Raw genomic sequence first — 22,099 nt, 5'->3', positions numbered from 1 at the left:
AGATTTAATTCTGGTTAAGCAAGCCAAGGAGCCCAAATTGCTTATAAGGATAATTCTGGTTATGCAGGCCAAGGATCCCAAACTGCTATTAAAATTTAATTCTGGTTGAGCAAGCCAAGGAGCCAAATTTGCTACTTAAAAACCAAATATTTAAACATAATTTGCCTTTCTGATATTTATCAGAAGGAAAACAACCTTTTAAAAAAAATTTACGCACACTAGAAATGTAGTGTGTTTGAGAAAATGGTTTGGTGAAATTGATGTGAATTTGCATGAGTGTCAAAATGGCATGAGCTTGCTTGCACGTTTGAGGACACTAAGAATGTGTGTTGAAGAGTGCGAAAATTTTAAAACACCCTGTTTTAATATTTTCGGGGTGGCATGTAATATACCATTACTTGTCTACCTTATAAAAATTTAAATTAAAATATTCACCTGATTAAAAGATCATAATTCTCATATAAAATAATTAAACAGACTAATTAAAGAGCAATCATCAATATAAATTCAACTATTTAATTCACACGTCTATAATTTAATTAAGAGCAATGGTCAATATATGAGCATTAAGGATAATGAGAGATGAGAGAGGAGAAACGCTGAGAGATGGGACGACCGCACGGCCGAGTACCTGCAGGAGCAGGTACCTGAGAGAGACGCTGAACAATAGAGCGCGCCCAGCGCTCACCCTTATAATCTGCCCTGACCACACGCAGAAGAAGAAGAAAGAAAAGAGTGCGTTTGTGCAGATGTTCGCGGTCTGGCCGTCGCCAGATTTCTCTTTTACAACCATCCGTAAATAATATAAGAAAGAATGTATTTCTCTGAAGATGTTTTTCGTGTACCTGAATTTTAAGCAGGAAGCGCGTGAGAAAGAAAAGCGCAAACTGCACGTAGGCCCAAAGGAGGTAAAACCCACCCTCCTGAGGACCGACCAATCAAATGTAATATAAACTAGCCTCGCTCGCTGACCATTTTCTGTGCAGAGATTTTGTATTAAAAATAAGAAGTTTCACTTCGCTCCAAGCAGCTTCCGAGTTCACCTCGCTCGGGAGTTTTTCTCACTGTAATTTGTTTTTCATTGTAAATTGATTGTGCGCGCATTTCCAAGTTATCAGGCTCGATCTCTGAACTGAAACCAGTGAACAATTCTAATTAGCCTGATTTGTGAGTTTGAGAGACTTTTCGGCTCGGTTTCGGCTCTCGTCACAGGTTTTCGGGTGGTTTTCCTTGTGACACTGCGAGAGCGGGGTTTTGCCAAGTTTGCCCACCTCGTCTACTTCAAATAGACGCGCAAACGCCCCACCGGCCACCCTGAGCAACCCTGCGCCTTCCGAGGCGCCCCTGAGTAGCTGTGACGTCAGCGCGGCCCTCCGGCCGCCCCGAAGCAGCAGCACGGCAACTCCAGCAGCAGCCCCTGCTTTCCTTCTCTCTCTCCGCCGCAGCCGCGGCGATGTGTAAGAAATGTGATTGAAAACTCTCGATCCGAATTGCTCATTTGATCATTGATCTATTTTGCTCTTATTGCTCTATTTTGATTTTATTGATAAATATGACGTGTATTTAATTTCATTTGACAAAACAATAATAATTAATTCAACAGAATTAATTAAACTTTTCTCCTGCATTTTATTTATATTATAAGTGGATCCCGGCTAACTAAATAAATAATTTAGTCTCTTGTTTAATGCCCTAAAAGCTACAGTTTTTACCAGAGAAATTAATAATCAATAATATTTAAACGGGAGTAATTTGCATTCCTACCTGAAATTTAACAGGTAATTAAAGTAATTAACATTAAAACTCCCATTGAATTAGAGGCATTACAACGAAGAGTGCAGTAAAACAAACACCCGGCGATTCATTTGCGAGGTGAAAACAATGCGGTCGCCCGTCATGGCCCGTAATTACTCTCGGGGAACAGGGACCGCTCGCAGCGCGCAATTAACGATTGAATTTTATTTATTTTTTTTTTTAGAACAGCGAATTTCCTTTTTATTGCGACTTTCGATCCGCTCGACAATTCTTTACTGTTTCTTGGCCGGCCATGTTTTCAAAGAACGAGAGACACTCAACATCCGTCGAATTGCTCCCCTGCCGTGAAGAGGTGCCTAATTGAATTTCCATGCTGCACATCCGCGCCGTTTCCGATCAAGATGACTGACAGTGCGTTTTTTAATGCTCTTCTCCCCCATTTAATTTACATCATGTAGTTTGTTTGACTCTGTCCAAAGTGTTTGCTGTTAGGAAAGGAAAATTAATTAATTATTATTATTATTAAATCAAATCTTTCTTTTGCATTCGCCTGCAGTCGACGTTAGAATTTTACTTTGCAAAAATATATTTAACAAGGTTTCATTATTTGTTAGGCTATTTTATTTTGTATAATGGCCTAATTTTTAAATTTCATATTTCTTCCATCTGAAAAATATTAAAACATTTATCGTATTTTTATAATGATTTTTGTGAGTAACTTGCTTATCAGTTTATTTAAAAAACATGTGCTGACACTCTTAATTCTAATTAATAAAATTTAGTGTTATGAGCTTGGCGTCGAGTGACGCAACCAATGAAACGACCATTAAATTATGCATGTGAATTAAACTCTTGCAAGCTTGTAATCCACACGCATTGTCTTAAGCGCATTATGTGCCCCGCGGGTTTCACTTTTCCATCTTTTGCAGGTTTTGAAATGCGAAAACCCGAGTCTGTCGGTGCTTTACTCGCTATTATTGTTTCTGTTGCTTTTCACACGCGAGGTGCTCCGCCGCGTGCTCACATATGAAAATGAGCATTTTTCACTCGCACAGAGCTCGGGAGATACTTTTTTCTTACTCCACACTCTGTTTGTGTAAACAACACTCGGCAATTTCGCGGAGATTTTGCAAATGGAAGAAATGCCGTCTGTTGTCGGTGCTTCGCAGTGCCTTAAAGTGTGACACTTTGGAGAAAATAATTTGCTCAATCGGGATTAATTCTTCTGGCTGCTGCTGCTGCACTCGCTGTTCTTTCTCCGAATCGAACACAATGCACCCGTTAGCTCTTGCGGCTCCTGGGTGATGTGACAAATCCTGAATGCCTATAAAATAATAAAATCTTTTTGTTTCCAAACAATCAGCCGAGAAATCGATTGGTCGCGTAACTCATTTGTGCTCGGCACGCACACACAATCAGAGAGCGAGAAGTGACAAAAAACAAACAAACAATCGGGAATTTGCGTCAACGTGACTGAACATCTGACGGCCAGAAAGGAAAACATTTAACGATGAGGCGCTGCGCTCGAAAATTTGAGGAAGGTACGAACGCCGACGAGTGCCTCAAGTGCCTTTTTACGCCTTTTGTCGAAAGATTGCGTCGTCAGGCCAAACAATAATATTCACCATCAGCAGCATTAAATTTATGCCCTTTGGGGTTCCTCGAAATCTTAAAAATAAACATTGGCTGTTCAAATGAGCGTCCCACGATGCTGGTTCATTCCACGTCAGCTGCGTGCGTTTCGGTGAGTGAAGGGGTGAGAGTGCGTGACCGTGGCATTGGTGCCACCGATTACTGCGGACAATTTCCGAAATGGACCTCCCCGAACAGCGTTTTCGAGCCGCGTGCATTCCGAGAATCGGAGCCATTTGCGGGAGTAAGGCTCACGTGTTTTCAGAAATTGGATCAATTTCGGTCTGATGGTAGAAAAAAATTGGCCGCCGAAGATGTATGTGTGTTTTGCATGTGCGCGCCCGTCCGTCTGTAAGTACCAGTAAGAGGATTAGCGCGTTGGTCCGCCCGCGCGTCGTCTCGCAAAAAGTCATGAACCTTTTCTCACGTGTCACAGCACTCAAGGGCTGCGCCTCTAATTACTCTGGGTGCCGCAAACAAAGCGTCCGCCCACACCACGAAAAACAAACAAATCTATTTGGATTTTAAGCCTCAAGAGCGCTGAACTCTCGGCTTGACCTTCAACGTTTTCGCGATCGTGCCAAAATTGCAGGCGTTGAAATTTCGCTTCTTTAATTGCAGCAATATTGCTAGCGTTTCAGTATGGCATTTAAACTAAAACATGAAATTCAGGATTAAAATTAAATTATTATTTTAGCTTCTTCTATTTAATTTTTTATTTATATCACTCCAATTTTAATTCCTTCCATTATTGAAGTTGTAATCTAGAGCGTTTTAATGAGAATGAAGGAAAGCCTAAAAATATAGCTTAATAAATAATTGCAATTTTTATCAAAATTTATGTTTTTTTCTGAAATTTGTTAATACAATGCGGTGCAGTTTATACTTTGAAATTGGAAAAATTTAATATCAGTTACAGTTATGCCAGTTTTGCATATTATAATCAGATAAAAATAGCATTTATTGCGCTCAAAATTTGTTTAAACTGGAAATAAACTAAACAAAAACTCGCTTTGCCGCAAAAAATGTGGTAAATTTGGACCCAATTAAAGTTTGAGATCTGTGAACCTGCGCAAGGTCAAAAGTTTCACCAATCTTATTGTTCAGAGCGCAGAACCAGTTGCTCCCAGAAAAGAAAATTGATGAAGTCGCACAAAAACGTGACCTCCACTTTTTGGTTTGATATATTTTTTCACCGGAAGAGAGCGAGAGGCTCTTTCACCTGCAAGTGCATTTGTTACGGCAGAGGAAAAAACCAACCAACTGCAGAACAGCGGTGATGCATGCCCGGTTGTATATATATATATATATATATATATATATATATATATATATATATATATATATATATATATGTGCACTTTGATGCTTTCTCATTAAACGGCAAATAATTTAATTCACCCTTCACGGTGGAGGCCTTGAACGGAAAATGCTTTAAGATCGTTCAATCAAATGCGTCTTTTTTTTTAAATTAACCAAAGTTCCAAGGCTCTAATCATTGAAAATCGAATTGCTAGCGAGAGCGATTCCCCCGTGGGTAATGAGACACCAAAGTGGAGCACATCCGATTGTGCCCGGCGTGCGTACGTTGAACTCGAAACGAGCGCTGACAAAAACGACAGGGAAAAAGCAGCTCGCGGTAATTTGTGCTCCGAAGGGTGTGGAAAAAGAGCATTCGAATGGAATCGCCTCGCTCCTTCTTTTCATTGTGTCTCGTTGTTGTTCGCCTGAAGGACGGCGACTGATTGTTTTCTATCGAATTAATCGTCGACACCCGATCTGTATCAAAAACCAAAATTTTTCTCACTTCTGCCGGCTCGAATTTCACGTCAAGCAGCTTTTACGTAATATTTTTATAATATTTGAAGTGCAATTGTTGTTGTAGTCTTGCTCACTTTTGTCTCACTTTAGATCCAAGGCGAGTCTTTGTCAAGTTGAGCGTCGCGGATCTTAAGTATCCAGTTACCAGCTCAAAATTTTCCGGCATACCGAAATTGCTGCACGAGCAGAAAAGGCCAACTGTCGGATAAATAATATAAAATGTCTGTGGTTTGCGGGCGCACACTCTGCGCGCTTATCAAAACCTTTCAGAGTCACGTTTCTCTCTCAAAATTTATGATAGGCCACTTCAGAGCAGATGCGTCTCGATTTATCTGTGGGACGTTTTACGAGGTGAGCACGTGATGACATGTAAATGGCTCTTTTCACTCCGTCAAATATATAATGCAGTCGAATGCACCGAATCGTTTTGTCACAAAAGTGATGGTCAACGAAAAAAACGCCCATAGTTCCAATCAGAGTGATTTGCTCTGCTGCGTGCGATTGATTGAAAAATTCCAACGGTCCGCAATTTGACACAGGTCATAAATAAAGTAAAAAGCAACATAAAATCAAATTCAATTTGTCCCATGTGAGAATTTATTAAGGGCCGGGATGTGGAAATTCAAAGTTGGGGATTTTTTAATTGAAATTAGCCTGTCTCGTTTTTAGCGTCAAACGACCCTTGACAGAATTGCAATTAGTGCGCGAGTTGATTCTTCTTTTATTTTAATTCGTTCATCAATCATGCCGGTCTCGGCGCACGCGAATATAGCAAAATTTTGCGCCCTCATGATCACGAAAGGGTCGCTCTGCTCGGACCAAGAAACAAAGCAGCTGTCATGTAAGCAAGTCGGGCCGATCGATCGAAAATGTTTTTTCTCGAGTGACTGGCTTTGCGCTTTTTAATTTGATGCTCGCCGTCCTGCCGTCTGTAATTATATTTTCGCAAAGCCTGCGCCGACCGAAGCTGAGCAGTTTGGGTTACCTCATTGCAGCCGGCCGAGAGGCCTGACTGGTTTTTTAAGCGCGCTCCCTTCCCCCGCAGACACACACACGGCAGCCAGTGAGCAAAGTGGCTATAGCAGCTCAGTCAGTCGGCCTCCGTTCTCCGGTCGTTGTAGGTGCCTTTCTGCTGTGTCTACACCTCGTGTGTGCCGACCTCGTTTGCTCACTCGCTCACCTTTAACTTATCAACCAGTACCCCCGTTGCGGATATCTTTCTTATTTTTATATCAGCCAGCTCGACCTCTCGCCATATCTGTTAGCACCGTTATAAAGTAAGTTTCAAAAATTTCTCCTCAATAATTTTCATTTTAAAAAAGATGCTTTTTTTATTTGATAATTTTTTTCTTAAATTTACTCCTAACCCTTTTACCCTTGAGACATAAATGAACCGTTGATAAAAAGTCAACTTTCATTTTCAATGCCCTCTTATGAGGCTCTCAGCCGTCGGCCCCAGTTTGAAAATTGAGGGAAACAGGATGGCCCGGTGCACGTTCACCTTTCATTAATCTCGGCGACACACGCCGTTCGATTGGCGCCTGTCTGGATCGAGTAAATAAGGTTGACTCCGCACTCAAAATACTTCTAGGCCTCCCCGGCTGCAGAGAGCCCTCAACAAACAAAAGCTGCAGCCCTTGCGCGAGTACAAACGCGAGCTCAAGATAAAACCCATGCACGCTTTTGTTAAGAATCAACGAGGAAAATTCCACGTTTATCTCTCTTCTTCGCTTTTCTTTATTATATATTTCTTGTATTGTTTTTTTTTTACAAGTCTGTTTTGTTGGCCGAGTCACGCACTCGCTTCTCCGACGTTAATTATATATTTATTGGGAGCGATTTTACATCATCGACCTGTGATTAAGCTGCACGCTGCGGGGGAAAAACGTGCATTAGCATCTAATGATCCGCAATTCCGTCGCCGCGGAATTAAAAATCACGATTCCGCAGCCGCAGATAAAATTGGCCAATTTGCAGGCTCGGCTAGTTAGCCGCGACAATGTATCGGTCGCGGTGATGCAAGCAATTGTTTTCGATGGAAAATGAGGCAGAGCACACCTGCTTTAGTGAAAGAAGAAGAAAGAAAACGCCGGAGAAACGAAAAAAATCACTCTTTCTTATTTGGCAAAGAGATTTAAAGAAAGTCTAACAAAAAGATGTAATGCCGCGCTTATCCGATCTCGCGGGAGAAAATGAACATCTGAGCAGCGGCCTTGTCAGTCGCCAGCAGCCAGATGCCCATTTTTGGCGTTTGATGCATTATTTTTACCTGATTGCTATATGGCGAGGCCTACATCGACCGATGCCATGTTTCATTTTTTTTTCATTCTCCTCTCTCTCCATTCGCCCGCACGTATGCACCGGGTCTGCTGTTTAAAAACAGCAGGTGAGCTTTAAATCGACCCTTTTGCTTTTTTCCAGGCCATGCTCACACTTCCTGACAATTTTGACGCCGCACATGTTTGGCCCGCGGCAGATGCAATTTGTGCAACGTACCTAACGCTAATTTCGTACGCCCCTATACAAAAGTTTCGCAAGTTAAATTTGGCGCGAATGTTTAGTGAATGTTAAAGGGCGTGAACCTCGTTTTCGAGCCGACGCAATCGCGGATTTTTCTCTCAATGCATTATCCACGACCGCAGAAATGGGCATAAGACATTCCAATTCGCAAACGTAATCGAATTCGCGTTGGATTTCCAGCACAATTGGCAAATCGTCTGCGTGCGAATTTCAGCCTCGTCACGTCGAGTCTGATGGAGATTTGATTCGCGAGTGCATCAGCTCGAGGCACCATGATTTTCTCAACTGCACGCACGCAAAACGTAAAATCATGACAAGATTAGTGTTTTGTCTTGTATATAATTTTATAGGAGATAAATCAAAAGCTCGGCCTGTAATAGCTGGTTCGGTTCTGACGAGTTCTTAATTAACCTTCAAAGATTGATGCGTTTTCAGTGATTTTGGCCGATGCTGAGAGCTGACACCTTGGCCTCTGACCCCTTTTTTTACTTGGTGTCTGTTTATTTAATAATTCATCTGCCGCGAACACAATAAGCCACTTCCTCGGTTTTTTTTTCATTTCGCCGCCGCTCATGTTTGCAGGCGACGCGCGCAGAATTGATCAGCGCTCGCATCACTGCTAAAAATAAAGAGCCACTTGTTGTCGGCCGAATGTATGCTTTCTCAAAGTGGTGGACCTTCCGTCGGAGGAAATGCCTCGTTACGCCTCCAGACCCCGCAGGAAGATGAATTTTTCCAGCCGCTGGCTCCTTAAGATTACATTTCGCACCTACGAGCCAAATTAACGCACGCCCTCCGTTAGCCGGAGTGATTTGTGGCTTTTTTTAACCGAAAGAACATTTAAATCTCTGAATCTCATTGTTATGTTTTATGCCCGTACAAGTTTGAATAATCAGCAGAGGAGCGAGAGGGCATCGCTCGACTTTCCTTTTTGTTATTCGTTTCCAAATTGATTAGGCGCTGGATGTGGGAGCCGAATTAAAAGCACACGCATTCATTGTCGCGGCCCCCATATTGGATCCGTTTATGGATGCTGCGGTGATGTAATTCTCCGACGGCCAGCGCATATTTGTATTTTCAAATTCCGATCCATCTTGATTTATGAATTCAACGCGGCTTACAAAAGAACATAAAACGGAAGAATTCCTGCTCGAAAGGCTTTCAGCGACTTTCGGTTTATACTCGCTGGTTTTTATTTTATTGAAATATTTTTTGAGCAGTTTCACGAAACTTAAACGCAAAAGGCCTTGGTAGCGAGATCGTAAAGGTTTCTAAGTAAGAGCAGTTAAATTGCTTCTTAAGGATAAGAAAAAAAAATACCCTTTTTAATGGAGAGTTTATTTTATCTTGACAAACTTATTCAACCAATTTCGATCTGAATCTTTACTAAAAGAAACCTTATTATTTTCCTTGTTTTTATTTAATAAACAACAAAGGTCGTCCCGGACGAGGGAAGCCGTGCAGCAATTTGCGAAAATCCTTCGGTGAATTATTTTATAACGCGTGTTGCGCAACCAGAAAAATCGCCCGAGAGCGAAGTAAAACGTAATTGGCCGTGTGGAGAAAAAAAAAGGAATTTTCGGCGGCTTCATTGTTGCTGTGTGACGTGACCGTGCATGAGAGGAATGAAATTTAATAATCGCGCGAGAGGACATGAGACTGCAATTACTCTCGCGCGAGATTGGTACCCATCGCTTGGCCGGAGTAAAATGACGTAACGTGCAGATACAGATCTCACTCGGTCGAAATGTTGAGAAACGAACGATGGCAGAAACAAGAGCTTCTTTCTTTATGGTTCTCTAACGGTTCGATCGGTGCTCTCGCGCGCACACATAAATCAATCATCGGCTTGACATTCGAATTCGAATGAAACACTTTTTTCCTCCGCGATGTTCTCTCTCTCGTTTGCTACCTCGATGCTCAGCTCCCGTAAATTCACGATTTCCTCGCAGAATGGAAATGGCAAAGTGTATAATATCGTCTTGAAAGTTGTTTGCCATTTGATATATATTTTATAGAGAGTAATAAATAATTCCGAATTGCGCTCGCAGAAAGTGGAGTTCTTTTCTCCGCTCGGCGTTTCCGGCCGGTAATTAAGCAGAAAGGGTGCTCCAAGCACGCTCTTTCGAGATTAAATTCGCGCCCCGCCGATTCGGCGCCACATTGTAATGGCTCTCTGGGGGTGATTCACGAAATAAGGGTTGATTAATTTGGCATGCGTTGCATGTGGTGTCGGCTCGGTTATTCGCATTGTGCGCGGGGGACAGCAGGTGCTCTCTTTTTATTTCTACCTTTCAAAGCATAAATCAAAATTTTGTCAATGCCCGCGCGAGTGGCACCGACTGACACCGAAAAAATGCGCCTTTGTTTATGCGTGCAGCGTTTGTCGCGGTGCAAAAAGCACAACAACGCTAATGGCCTTTATTGGGGAGGCGCACTCTGGTTGCACCACAAGCACCGGGAAATTAAACAAACTGTAACGTTGATTATGCAAATTCTTGCTGGGCTTCCGTTTCAAAACACTTCGGCTGTAAATCATTTTGTTTTGAATACTCAATTAATTTGACGCCAGAGGCCAAGTTAATCCGGGACGCGTTTATGTTGTTGGGACTCTATTTTAATATTCTCAAGATGCAGCCTATGGAATTTGGTTATATTGTCATCGTTAGGACCCCTTTTGAGTTGAAAGACCGAGAAAAGTGAATTCCAGTTGCGCCGTGGGTTGGAGACGAAAATAAAAACGTGTTCGCCGCTCAATGGGGGATCTCGGTCGGCTCGACATCCCCGTCCAGCTAGAAAATATTTTTTATCTTGACTCTGTGACTGAGTGATTGGGGTGACTGAGGTCAGCGTGACTCTCGAGAAAAAGCTGCTCACATATCTCACGCCCGACCCCAGATCGTCTTTCTTACGAGTAAAATATTAAATTAAATTCTTACCGGAATGGATTTATTCCTTTTGGGGCGACAAGCCTCTCTTTATTTCCATGTTAAATGAGACTCGCTTTAATGAAATGTTGTTAAAGAGAGGATCAGAAGTGGTGCTCTCCGCTTTAGTGCCTCCTCGTTAATCTGCCTCAAAAGAAAGTTTGAATTTATTTCCTGGATGGTACCGCGAGATGTAAAAAGAGCACACCGGTTCACGACTTGCGCATTAATTTTCCCGTAAAAAATGAAATTTATGCTTTGATGAACCATTCTCGATTCCGCTCCCACAACTAAACGTATAAAAAGAGAAGTACATTTAATATAAGAAACACGCGCTGTCATGTTATTACTTTTCTTACGAGCAATGTATATTATTCTCAAAGGAGACTGACTTTCCCTCAACAGCTTTGCTGAACACAGTGGCCGCAATCAACTAAAGACCCTCGATTTATTAATTGCCCCCTCGGAAGGTGCAATTATCATTTGATATCAAAACGAGTGCGCAGCTATGGCGTACCTTTTCGATATAATTAACAATGAGAGAGAAACGGAACACGCCATAGAGCAAACATGAAGTACGCACTAATTGCATTGTCATTACATTACCGGCAGATCCGAGAGCAAAGTTATTTATCCGATCGTAGAAAGTGCTGCTGCACAAATATCGGGGCGAACCGTTGCCACGCGGACGGATTCCAGGTCGTTTGGATGTCACATTCTTTTTGAAATCGAATCCGACGAGCTTCACACTACTTTTATTTTTTATGTTTGATTGTATTGAATTTTTTCGCCGGCGTCGCGGATTCCGAGAAGCTCGGCAAGGACGACGTGTTGTTATTGGTGCCCGGCATGCACACACGCGAAATCAGGGCTTCCTTCCTTTCTCGACACCGTCGCAGTGCCATCGATTTTTTTTATACGACCGTGGTAATGACCCCGGACGGTGCGAGGTCCGCCAGAGCACGAAACGTGCATTACTACGCCCGTAATGGAAAGCAAAACCACCCGGTCGGCGCCACTGACTTTTTAACCCGCTGGCGAAAGGTCACTGTCGAACGTTTATTATCTCGCACAGCCATAATAAAAATGTTCAAATTCGGTGAAAATTTGTAGGAACTAATTTTTAAGTAGAAAGGTTTACTGCAAATGATTATGTTTTTATATTTCAGAAAATAAATAATTTAATATTTTCCATTTTAATTTATAAATTTTGTAGTGTTTTTTTTTTTAAATATAATAAAATTTTACTTCAATTTGATGTATTTTTTTGTCTTGTAAACTCAACACTATATTAGTAATTTAACTTTTTTCTCTAATCTTGCTCTGAATTAATTTTGTCTCTTATCGCAAAAACCACAAATTTATTTTAAACCTCTTGAGCCCGTTTGAAGTGAGGCTCTTTTTGATTACTGGCGGTGCTTTGGGAATGACATGATTTTCTTCTCGGCTGACAAGCCCGTGTGGTTCCCGTGACTAATTACTAACTGGACTTCATCCAATAAAAACCTGCGGCGTCGCTTGTCACATACACACAGTTCTTGCTTTTTGCCGCTCCTACGCTTTTTCCGATTGTTTTCGGCGCTAAACGCCATTTACCCGCGCCGACTTTCATATCACGTGTTCGGAGAGAATTACCTGGCAGATCGGTCATGCCCGATTGCACAGCGCCTTGCTCGGTTTTTTTGCTAACGCCAGCGGGACAAGTTGCATCACATTAAAGTGAGCGTAGTGCTAAAAGTTGAAATTAAAACACAGGCGTATATTGCGAAAAAAAAAGAAAGAAAGAATTAGGCCCCAAAGGTTGGAATACTGACATTTTTATATAAGCTTGGCATTGTTTGTTTTTACGGGACACGCACGCAGTCAGATATAATTTTCTCTGAATCGGCGGGACCGCCTCCAATTTCCCACGAAATGATTTAAAAACGTTGCTGCCGCTCGGGGGTGCCGTTTTAGCGCACGATAAAAAATGAAATACGCGCCAGAGTGCGATACTGATCTGGCCCAAGGAACCCTCTCTCTTATCTTGTATTCATCTGACTGCTGACAGGAAAATTTATTTCTGGAATTGCTCGGCGGAATTAATTTCTCTTTTAGAAGCGCGACGAGAAAATAACATTTTACTTTTTATTCGTTGGAAAAGTGCAGGGTTCGCCGCTCATTCTCTCTGCTGGTTTTCTGTTTTGGTGCACCTTCCACACCTGCTCATCAATCTCGCTTTAATTGCGGAGTCGTGGATTGTAAAAACTTTCATCCTCATTGTTTGTACGAATTCCTCTCTCGCAGATGAGGTCGCCGTGCGGCGAGATATAAAAATGAGCGGAATTTGGGTGTTTACGAAAATCGAGTCTATACAGCTGCGTGCGTCGTGCTTGATTAATTCGGCATGCTAAATTTGCGTTTCCTTTCCTCCTTGAAGTGTACACGGCCCGAAAAAAGTAGGTTTGATTTGCTCCGGGGTGCGCCTCCGGATTTTACAGCCGCCGAAATTGACTATCTAAGGCGCACAACGCCTCGAATCGCTGGGTCGTATAATTTTATTGTTTTGGCACAATTTTGCCAAATTTGCAGAGAACTGGTGCGAAAAGACCAAAAACCGTTAGAGGCTAAAAATTTTATTCGCGGCTTTCTCCACTTTTGTCCGATTAATTTCGAATCAATGCATGACTGTCAGCGGGGTGGTCCTGCAGGTCCTCGGCTCCCGCAATAACATGCACTTTCACTTCCTCTTCCAAAATGACCTTTTGCAGTGAGGCGGCCAAGAACAATGCTGTAAAAAAGAGCCATTAGCGGCGGTTCATTTAAATTAACTAAATGTTTGGTTGTTTTATGAAGTTGTTCTCTCTCTCAGGTGACTCTGGCCCGCGGCATCACTTTTTTGCTTCGTCTCGCGTGGCACTCAAATAATGTGCGAGTAGAGAAGCGAACTTTCTAATGAATTACACACAAGCGTGCCTCTTTTTGCCCGGAGATGCGTCTGCGGTGTTGACCCTCGGCGGAGGAGTAGTTTTCGTTCCCGCAACTCATTTGCATACAAGCGCGCCGCAAACGATTAGCATCTTGTCGAACACGAGAGTGGAGCAGAAGTCTGTGATCTCGGCCGGCTGCTCGCTCGTTTCTCGTCTGACAATCAATTTATGGGTATATTTTCAGAACAGGATCTTTTGGAGAAGCAGCTTTTAACCTTTTATTGTTAAACGGCGAACTTTGAAAGTGGTTTTAAATGCTTCTTTATTTTTACTGGCAGCTAGAGTGTGTAAAGTTGTTAAATGCATTTTCTTCTATAATTATGACAAAACTTTTAATCTGAAAATCTTAACTACTTACCAGGTTAATGATCTTAACCGTATGTTTCAAATAACCTTTTAACTTTAAACCTCTTTCACTGACAATTATTCTTGATTGTGCGCGTTAAATTTATTTGATAATAAACAACAGCTTTCTGCTCTTATCCTTATGTTTATGTACTCGTCCTGCTCTATCAGGATCTCCGCATCTTCTTAAAAACACTTTAAGCGGTCTTTGATATTTTCCTCGCCTGATCTTTGCGTTAGTGTGGTTTCGGGTCTTAATTAAATTTTCTCCGCTTGATCTCGAGCTTATTAAGGCCAAAGTACGTTTTCCTTGCATCAACTGAATATATTAATGCCTGTCTGTCTCTCTGCGCAGCATAAGCGTCTCTCAACCAACCCCGCCCATAAATCTGATTAAAAAGAGGCTCGCCGTGTATGCATTACGTATTCAAAATCGAATTTCCAAGAGGAGCTCTCGCATGAGAAACTCGCAGGGTGTTGCACTCGAAGCATGCGTGGCCTTTCTCGCCTGGCCGAGACCCAACCCACACAAAAAGAAAACAAGAAAATGCCCCCAAATTAGCTGCCACCGACCTTGAGAAAAACGGCACGCTTCCGAGAAGATGGTCTTTCGAAAATTTCTCGAATTTTCTGTTTCAGAGAACCGATTACGTCACGTTTTTGGAAAAAAAGGAGCACTTTCTAAGATTCAAAAAGCCGCATACAAAAATTTTAATTGGAAAATAAATATAATTTCAAGACTCCTGTTCTCTTTTTTTTTGTGAGAGGAGCTCTTCGTACAAGGGCCATTCCCATATTTTCTTGTTTACATCCTGAGGTTTTGACTGGAAAGCACATATTTTCAAAGTTGAGCCTTTGATGGTCACCTCATTATGAAAAGCAGCGACCAAAAAGTGGCCGGCCGCACGACCCATGCATGGGTTTGAGTGTTCTAGCCTGTGATTAAATAAATAGAGCCCTAATTACGGCCGCTGTCATGCTTCACAGCGAACCGTCAAGAAGCTTTCTTTGTACGCCAGTATGCGCGGTGGATGGTCTCTTTGTTTTGATATGATGTGAGCGTCGGCCGCTGTGCAGCTCATTACCCCAGAGACTGAAAGAAACAAAGCCGGTCCCGTAATGATTATTCCAGGAACATCATCTGTCCACGCAATTACCAAACCGCAAGCCCATTTAGTTACGTGTGCGCTCCACTCGCCGGTATGCCTGCCGCCTATGTTTACAGTTTCTTTGGAAAAAAAAGAGCTGTTTGGAACGCAACCGGCGTTTGGCACGTTTGGTATTAGAAAAATGGAGCGGCCGTGCGAGACTATAATGTGATCGATTATGTCTCTCGGAGCGGCTAATTGCCTGACGCTTTGTGTTTCTCGTTCTCTCGCCCTTAATCATTTTGGCCCTGATGTGCTGTTTTGTTTTCTCAAATATTTACTCAAAATTTCTGTGAGAACTAGAGCCTAAAATTTACAACAATAGCCATGCGAAGCCATATCGAATTAAAATCTCTTTTACACACATTTTAAAACATCATTTATCATTTCCTTATGTTGATGAACTGATGTGATTTACCTTAAATTTCAAATTGTAATAATATATTTGATTTTAATTATAGTCATCCACGAGTTTATTTTATAGAAACCAGTAATTTTTGAATAATATCTAAAAATGACAAAAATATGATGAATTTTTAGCATGAAGACTTATTTTTCCTTCAAAATTTACATTTCGAACGGAATAAAATTTCATAATTTATGTTTTATTATTGCTTGTAACATAAAAAAAATTATTAAAGAGAAATACAATTTTTTTTATCAAGAAAAGGAACTTAGATTTTCCTAGCTTTATTTAAGAGAAATTTAATTTTTTGCCTATTTTCTGTTTACTTTTATTGTTTTATATGATTGCTCTAGTTCTCATGAAATTTTGTTATATTTGAATAAACACAACAGCACATTACGTGTTATACAAACAGACCGTCGTCCTCAATGAGCTCTGGAAAATGTGTTTTTTACCCAAGCAAATCACCAGCCCCAGTGATATATTTTCTCCTGCAAATGCGAAATTCATGAGACACCAGATTGCGAGGCGTGCAACGTTGATGAATTACTGCCTTCCGTCAGGTCCATAGAAATGTATATAAAATGACGCTCCTCGCTTCAAACACCGAACAAAAAAAATATGTATCATTGTTCAGCCACGAGTTGACGCACGGAGACTAATTAGGTGCTCTAGCTCGCTTCGGGTGAGTGTCCTTTCCGGAGCAGAACTGAAAATTTTCGCGATTGTGACTCGCGAGTCGTGATGCGGGAGAAAATGGAAAAAAGTGGTGCACCGTCACGACCGCGAGCGACCACAATGGCAACCTCATTATTGCAGAACGGTGGCTATGCGCGCGATGCATTGTTGCATCGGTCGAAAAAATTCGGCTCGCGAAGAAAGGCGGAAGGTGTTTGATCGAAATGCCATGAAATATCAAAGAAAACTCGTTTTTATTATAATTTATGGCGACCGCGAGCGCCACTTTTCTGTGAGAAAAATTGAAAATTTAAATATACAAATGCGAGAGAAGGAAATCGAGTTTGACACTTTCGGCGCATTTCAATTGTAAATTAGTTCTTATTTACAATTCCAAAGGACGCGCGTCAAACCAGATCGGCCACTTGATTTGACACTTTTGCATAAAAAGCTGCAGCCATCCATCGATGGTCTGATCACCTCTCGGCCGAGTTTGACATCGATCCTTTGGAGCGGAATTCATATTTCTTGAAACAAGAGCCGGCTGCTGCTTAAAGACCTGGAACCACAGGACGCATTATCGAGCGACCGACGGCGATTGTGCTGTTTGTTTACTTTTATTTATTTATCCCTGCAGCCGCCGCGACGAGTCTCATCGAAGCGGTTCGTTGAGTGCCGCGCACGGCTAAATAGACTGGCGGGCTTATTGGAACAGAAACGAGAGGGTTTTGGACGCACTTTTTCCATTTTAGTCACAGCCGACGCACAAACGGATTTGATGATCACGCGTTTCATCTGCTGGCCTACTTTTGTAAAAGTTTCAGCCGGGAAATCGGGATCGGTTAATTTGTAAAATGCTTTGAGATGGTTTTGTCATTAAAAAAGTGAAAGGATGCGAGATTAAAAATTACCTTTCAAAAAATTAAAGCTCACGTTTGATTACGATATAATTTTTTTAGGGCTGAAGGCGTTCGAAATTTGAAATTCAAATTGTGTTTGTGGGGAAATTTTTTAATACGAGAGATTCTGGAGAGACTGAAACGCACGGACAGGAGATCTCGATTCCCGAGGCATTTGTTTTCGCGGAGGATGTTATTTGTTTCAGTTCACCTGCATGTGATGGTGTGTAATTAGGCACAGAATCCGCCTGAACGAAGTAATTGTGGGAGGCGGTTGAGCATTGTTTTTCGTTATCCGGCCGCAGGAAGCCTCACTCATAATTTTTGGCATGCATCACTCACTTCTTGATCCGACTTATTGTGAGAGAAGGATGAAAAAATCGTAGGGATTGGAGAAAAAAATCGAGAGAGAGCGAAAGATCGCTATCAGTCGCGGGATCATTAGAGGATAATATGGGAGTTGACGTCATGTTATTTTATTGTCCGTGCCGGAGAATAAGGTAATTATGTTGCTTTTATCTCGCGAGCACGTATGCACTTGACAGACACGTGAAGTCGGCCGCAAACAAAGTGTAAAAATTCTACGAGCAGCGCTAATTTCCAACATTCTATCACTGTTGCAAATTGTGCCAGAGAAACTACGTGTTTATTGTAAAGTCTTGACATTTCTCCGGCAGCAGTTCAACAATTTTATGACCGATCTCGAACCTTTATATTCGACTTTTGGCGCTCCACTTTTCCGAACACAAAGAGCACCTCCTCATCGCGGACCAATTTGACCGATATGAATCTCTCGCCCTTCGATTTTCCACTCTCTCGCGATCAATCACCAGTCACGTTCAAGGTCTGCTTTTGATTTTGTAACGTGTCCGATGCCCTTTTTGTTTCCTTTATGTGCCTCCACATCCTGATATTTATTTTGCACTCGCCTCTGCTGATGCTTCTCGTTTTCTCTCTCCTCCGTCCTGCACGCTCGATGGCGCCCTGAAATTACTGGAGCATTAACAAAATAGCAAATAAAAAGCTCGTTGTGAATAAATGAAAAAAGGAATAAATAAATTCACCATCGACGGCGTGCAGCCCGATTGTTGTGCCATTATAATTTATAAAATGTTGAAATATCCTGTCTCTTTTCTTTCTCATCGGTTGGCCAACGAGCTAATTTTCCCACCAAACGAATCCTCATCAGAAATTGCAATCTCCGAAATTATTCTATAATCGAAATCGAAAATAATTCATGCAACATCATAATAATAATTGTAAATCGATTTCTTTGGCTTCCGCGTATGCTGCAAATAATTAAGTTGTTAAAGAGCAGTTTTCACCGAAATAAAATTGAAGTCCGGATGTGTGCTCGGAGGCATTGTTTTCCTAAGTGGTTTCAGTTTACGATAATGACAATGATTTTTGCCGGACAAGAAGTGTTCGTTCGTAAATATGAGCTCTTAAGATTTTCGAATTAATTGGCGTGCAGAGAGTGCAGCTGCTGATGGTTTTGATTCGCGTCGTGACTCTCCGTCGGCAATGAAATGGAGTTTCTGAAAGCGACCTGAGGCCCTTAATAATTATACACAAAGATGCAAAAATGCGATGACGAAATGCATAACGTGATTTCATTTCTGCCGCGGTGGAGAAAGTGAACGAAATGCATTGAGTCTGTCCAATCAAATTGAAAAGGATTCGGGCGCATCTCTCTGTACCGCGGAGAGAAAAGAGGTCTTGTGATCTTTTTGCGGCGGCCTCTATATACATTTGAACAGTTAGGCCTGTCGGCTGTGTGTGTATTTGTGCCGAGCGATTTCGCGAATGTGTGCCTCCCTAATTAAATTTGTGTTATTTGACCGAACAATCGCGGCCAGTCGGCGCACCCGTTGAGAGCGATTAAATCGGAGTCACTATTGTAATTAATTTTAAATTCCCATACTGATTCTGCTGCATCATCGTCTAGATTGCTTTCTTTCTTTATATTCGGGGTTATCTTTCATTTGTATTCAAAAGGAGAGCGACGGGTTCAACCTCGCCTTAATTGCATAATAATAATTTGGAGATGTTTGTAATTTAAAAATATGAGGGAGCGGAATTGAATACAGGAGAAGGCTATTATTTATTTAACCTATTCAAAAGATTTATTAAATTTAAGTATCTGTTGTGAACTGGTAATTAGATAAAATTATGCTGGTGTGTTAAAACCCTTTCCTCTCTTGTTTAATTTTTTATCGGCAGAGAAGAATAAATAATAATAAAACAAGGGATTGCTTTTTACGGGATGTCGATATAAATCTATTTTGTTAATAAAATTTACTGAAAATTGAAGAATACAGAGTAAAAATAATTTCTATGGTCTCAAATTGGAGCAGAACATCACTTAATTTTGAGCTTCTAAAAAAAAGATAAAGATAAACTTATTATATATCTTTTTTCTTTTTTTTTAATTATCCAGATATTAAAAAGGAACTATTTTTTATCCGAGTTCAAATTTAAAAAAATTAAAAAAGGAAAAATTATCCCTCCTGATTTTTATTTTTCAAAGGTTGATTGAATTTCAGTTTTCCATGCAGCAACTACGAAAGGTTCCCTCCGCCCATATCGATTTTCAATCATGCCCCAGAAAGCAGCAGTAGCAGGACGTAATCAGGCGATTTTATCTGCCGTTCCGCGCCTTAATTACCCGAGAGCGCGTTAAGCTTTTTTTCGCCACCCCGCGGCGTGACTCACTCCACGTCTCTCTTTACCGGATGGACACCTCTCTCCACACGAAAACAAACGCAAACTCCCTTCTTTCATTCTTGGCCAGTCTTTTCGCATAAAAAGCGCCGCGTGCTGAATAATTTATGCTGCGTGTTTATTGTTCGCCGGTCCTCCCCCGCGGTATATTTAATTGCCTCGCACCTGATAATGGCCCTCGCATGCACGAATTCCGCGGCGGCCTTCGGGCGGCCGTTGACACGCGGGTGCATTCAAATGAGTGCCCGCCGCTGGACCAGCCGCGCGACGACAGGAAAAGCCGCTCGGCGGAGGCGGCAGGCGGGCGGGCGGGGGCGTTTTATCGCGCGCTACCGATGAATTGCCCGTGTGGTGCTCCTATTGAGTCACTCACTCGAAACGGGAACCAGCTGCCGGTAAGTCGCAAACAACTACAGCATGTGTTGGTTTTCTGAAATCCCCATTGCTTGATTTTAATATTGTATTTGGTAATAATAGGGGATTTTTTTTATTTTACCCTTCAAAAGCAAATGAGAACATAATACTAAAATATTCTATTTAATTATTAAACGGTTAATTTATCATTTAAGTTCATTTGAATTGTGAACAATACTTTACTTATACTTAAATATTGTAAAATTAAATTTTGCAGAGCTTTAAATCATAAAAAAAACTCGAACTGATTATGTTAAATCAATCAAAATGTATTTTAATTTCCCAATTTATTCAAGAAATAGCAATTATCGCGTTAATAGTTTTTTAACCAATAAACCTGGTTGGAAATAAATTATGCAAAATGAATACTTAGATGTCGCGCGGGATGCATAACTTCTCAAAGTGCTAATTAAATCTTATTATTTATGCGCAGCAAAATTTATTAAATGACTCTTGAGGTTTATGCATTGCAAAAAACACCATGTCTGATTTGCCAAGATCCTGTTCGCAATCGTAAAATCCTTTCGGAGGCATTAAAATTTAACGAATCGACCGACTCTCTGCTGACGTTTTTTACTGCTCGGCAGTAAAAGCGGAAAAGGCGATAGCGGGCGGTGAAAAATATTGTATTGAAACGAGTGCGTGTCACTCTGTGGGAGTTTCATGTGCACGGCGATATTTTGCAAGGTCTTCTCTCGTTAAAAATATTTTTTCCACGCTCCACCGGCGCAGCTGAATTTCGGACCGAGAGTAACACTAATGGCTTCGCAGGCCGGCGCGTCAATGAAAAAAGGGCAATTGCGTCACCCAGAGCTGCTTTTTATTTTTAACCGCGGCGGTGCACTTGAGGATTTGCCAAGATGCGCGTCTCGTGATTCACACAACACCGAGCGTATAGAGATGAACAGGCACTCTCGGTTCTTTCTCTCGTCGCAATTACGATTGTGTGTGTCCGCAACAGCTAACTCGGCGTCAGGCACGGGTGGTCCCTTTTGTAATTATGAAAATGTTTCAATGAGTCCTTCGATCTTTTCGCTGCCACGGGGCGGAGGCACAAAGAACCCACCTGCTGGTAGAGGCGCTCTTTTAATTAATAGACGCTGACCTCTAAAAAGACGACGCCCGGCCGCAATCATCGTTCCTCTTTGTTTTTTGCTTTTGTTCTTTGTGTGTTCGAGCAAACTGCACTCGATCTGATGCGACTCTCGTGACTCGCGCGTCGAAAGCGGATTTGCTCACATGGGCCGCGAGTGTGATGTGTGCCAGTTAATCCGTTTCGCCGCAGCCGAAATGAATTAAGATTGAGATTAACTTGAAAAGCTACACAGCTGCTGAGCTTGAATCTTTCTCTATTTCACTTTTCTTATATTGTGAGATACTTTCTTTAAATCCAATGTTGAAAGTTACTTGAATGTATATAAGAATTTTCTTTTAATTTTATTAAAATCAAATTAAGAATTTTTCCAAAAATCTTCAAATTGTCTAAAATTTACAAAGATGTATTTGCTTAAAATTAATATTTAGTTCAGCCAGAAATGTAAAAAAAAAAAAATATAAGCATTCGTTTGCAAATCTGTTTTTATATTTTTATTTATGTTTGTCCTTGAGGTTGCCCCCTCGGCCTCTTATTATTTTATACACTTCAAAATAACAACAAAACGCTTTTGAAGGTGCAATAGTCGAACGTTATCTCTCAACATTATTCGTTTTTAATAAGGCGACGAATTTATCGCATCACGTCATCGGACGCGGAATTATCTGCTCTCGTCTTATCTGCCTCACGATTAAGCCTTGTGTGCAATTACCGCGGCTATTCTCATTACCTGCACCAAAGGCAAAAACTGCAATCACTACTCCTAAA

The 22,099-nt window shown here is 41.4% G+C and overlaps 1 protein-coding gene across 8 annotated transcripts in view; it reads left to right on the top strand.

Moving 5' to 3' along the window:
* LOC132198162 (uncharacterized) overlaps positions 1 to 22,099 on the top strand; it is a 66,802-nt gene that overhangs the window by 36,370 nt on the left and 8,333 nt on the right. The gene's annotated exons all lie outside the window — the stretch shown is intronic.

The sequence above is a fragment of the Neocloeon triangulifer genome, unplaced genomic scaffold (genome assembly GCF_031216515.1).
Source record: "Neocloeon triangulifer isolate White Clay Creek 2 clone unplaced genomic scaffold, ASM3121651v1 ptg000012l, whole genome shotgun sequence".
Lineage (NCBI taxonomy): Eukaryota > Metazoa > Arthropoda > Insecta > Ephemeroptera > Baetidae > Neocloeon > Neocloeon triangulifer.
This window is presented reverse-complemented; position numbering and strand designations above follow the sequence as displayed.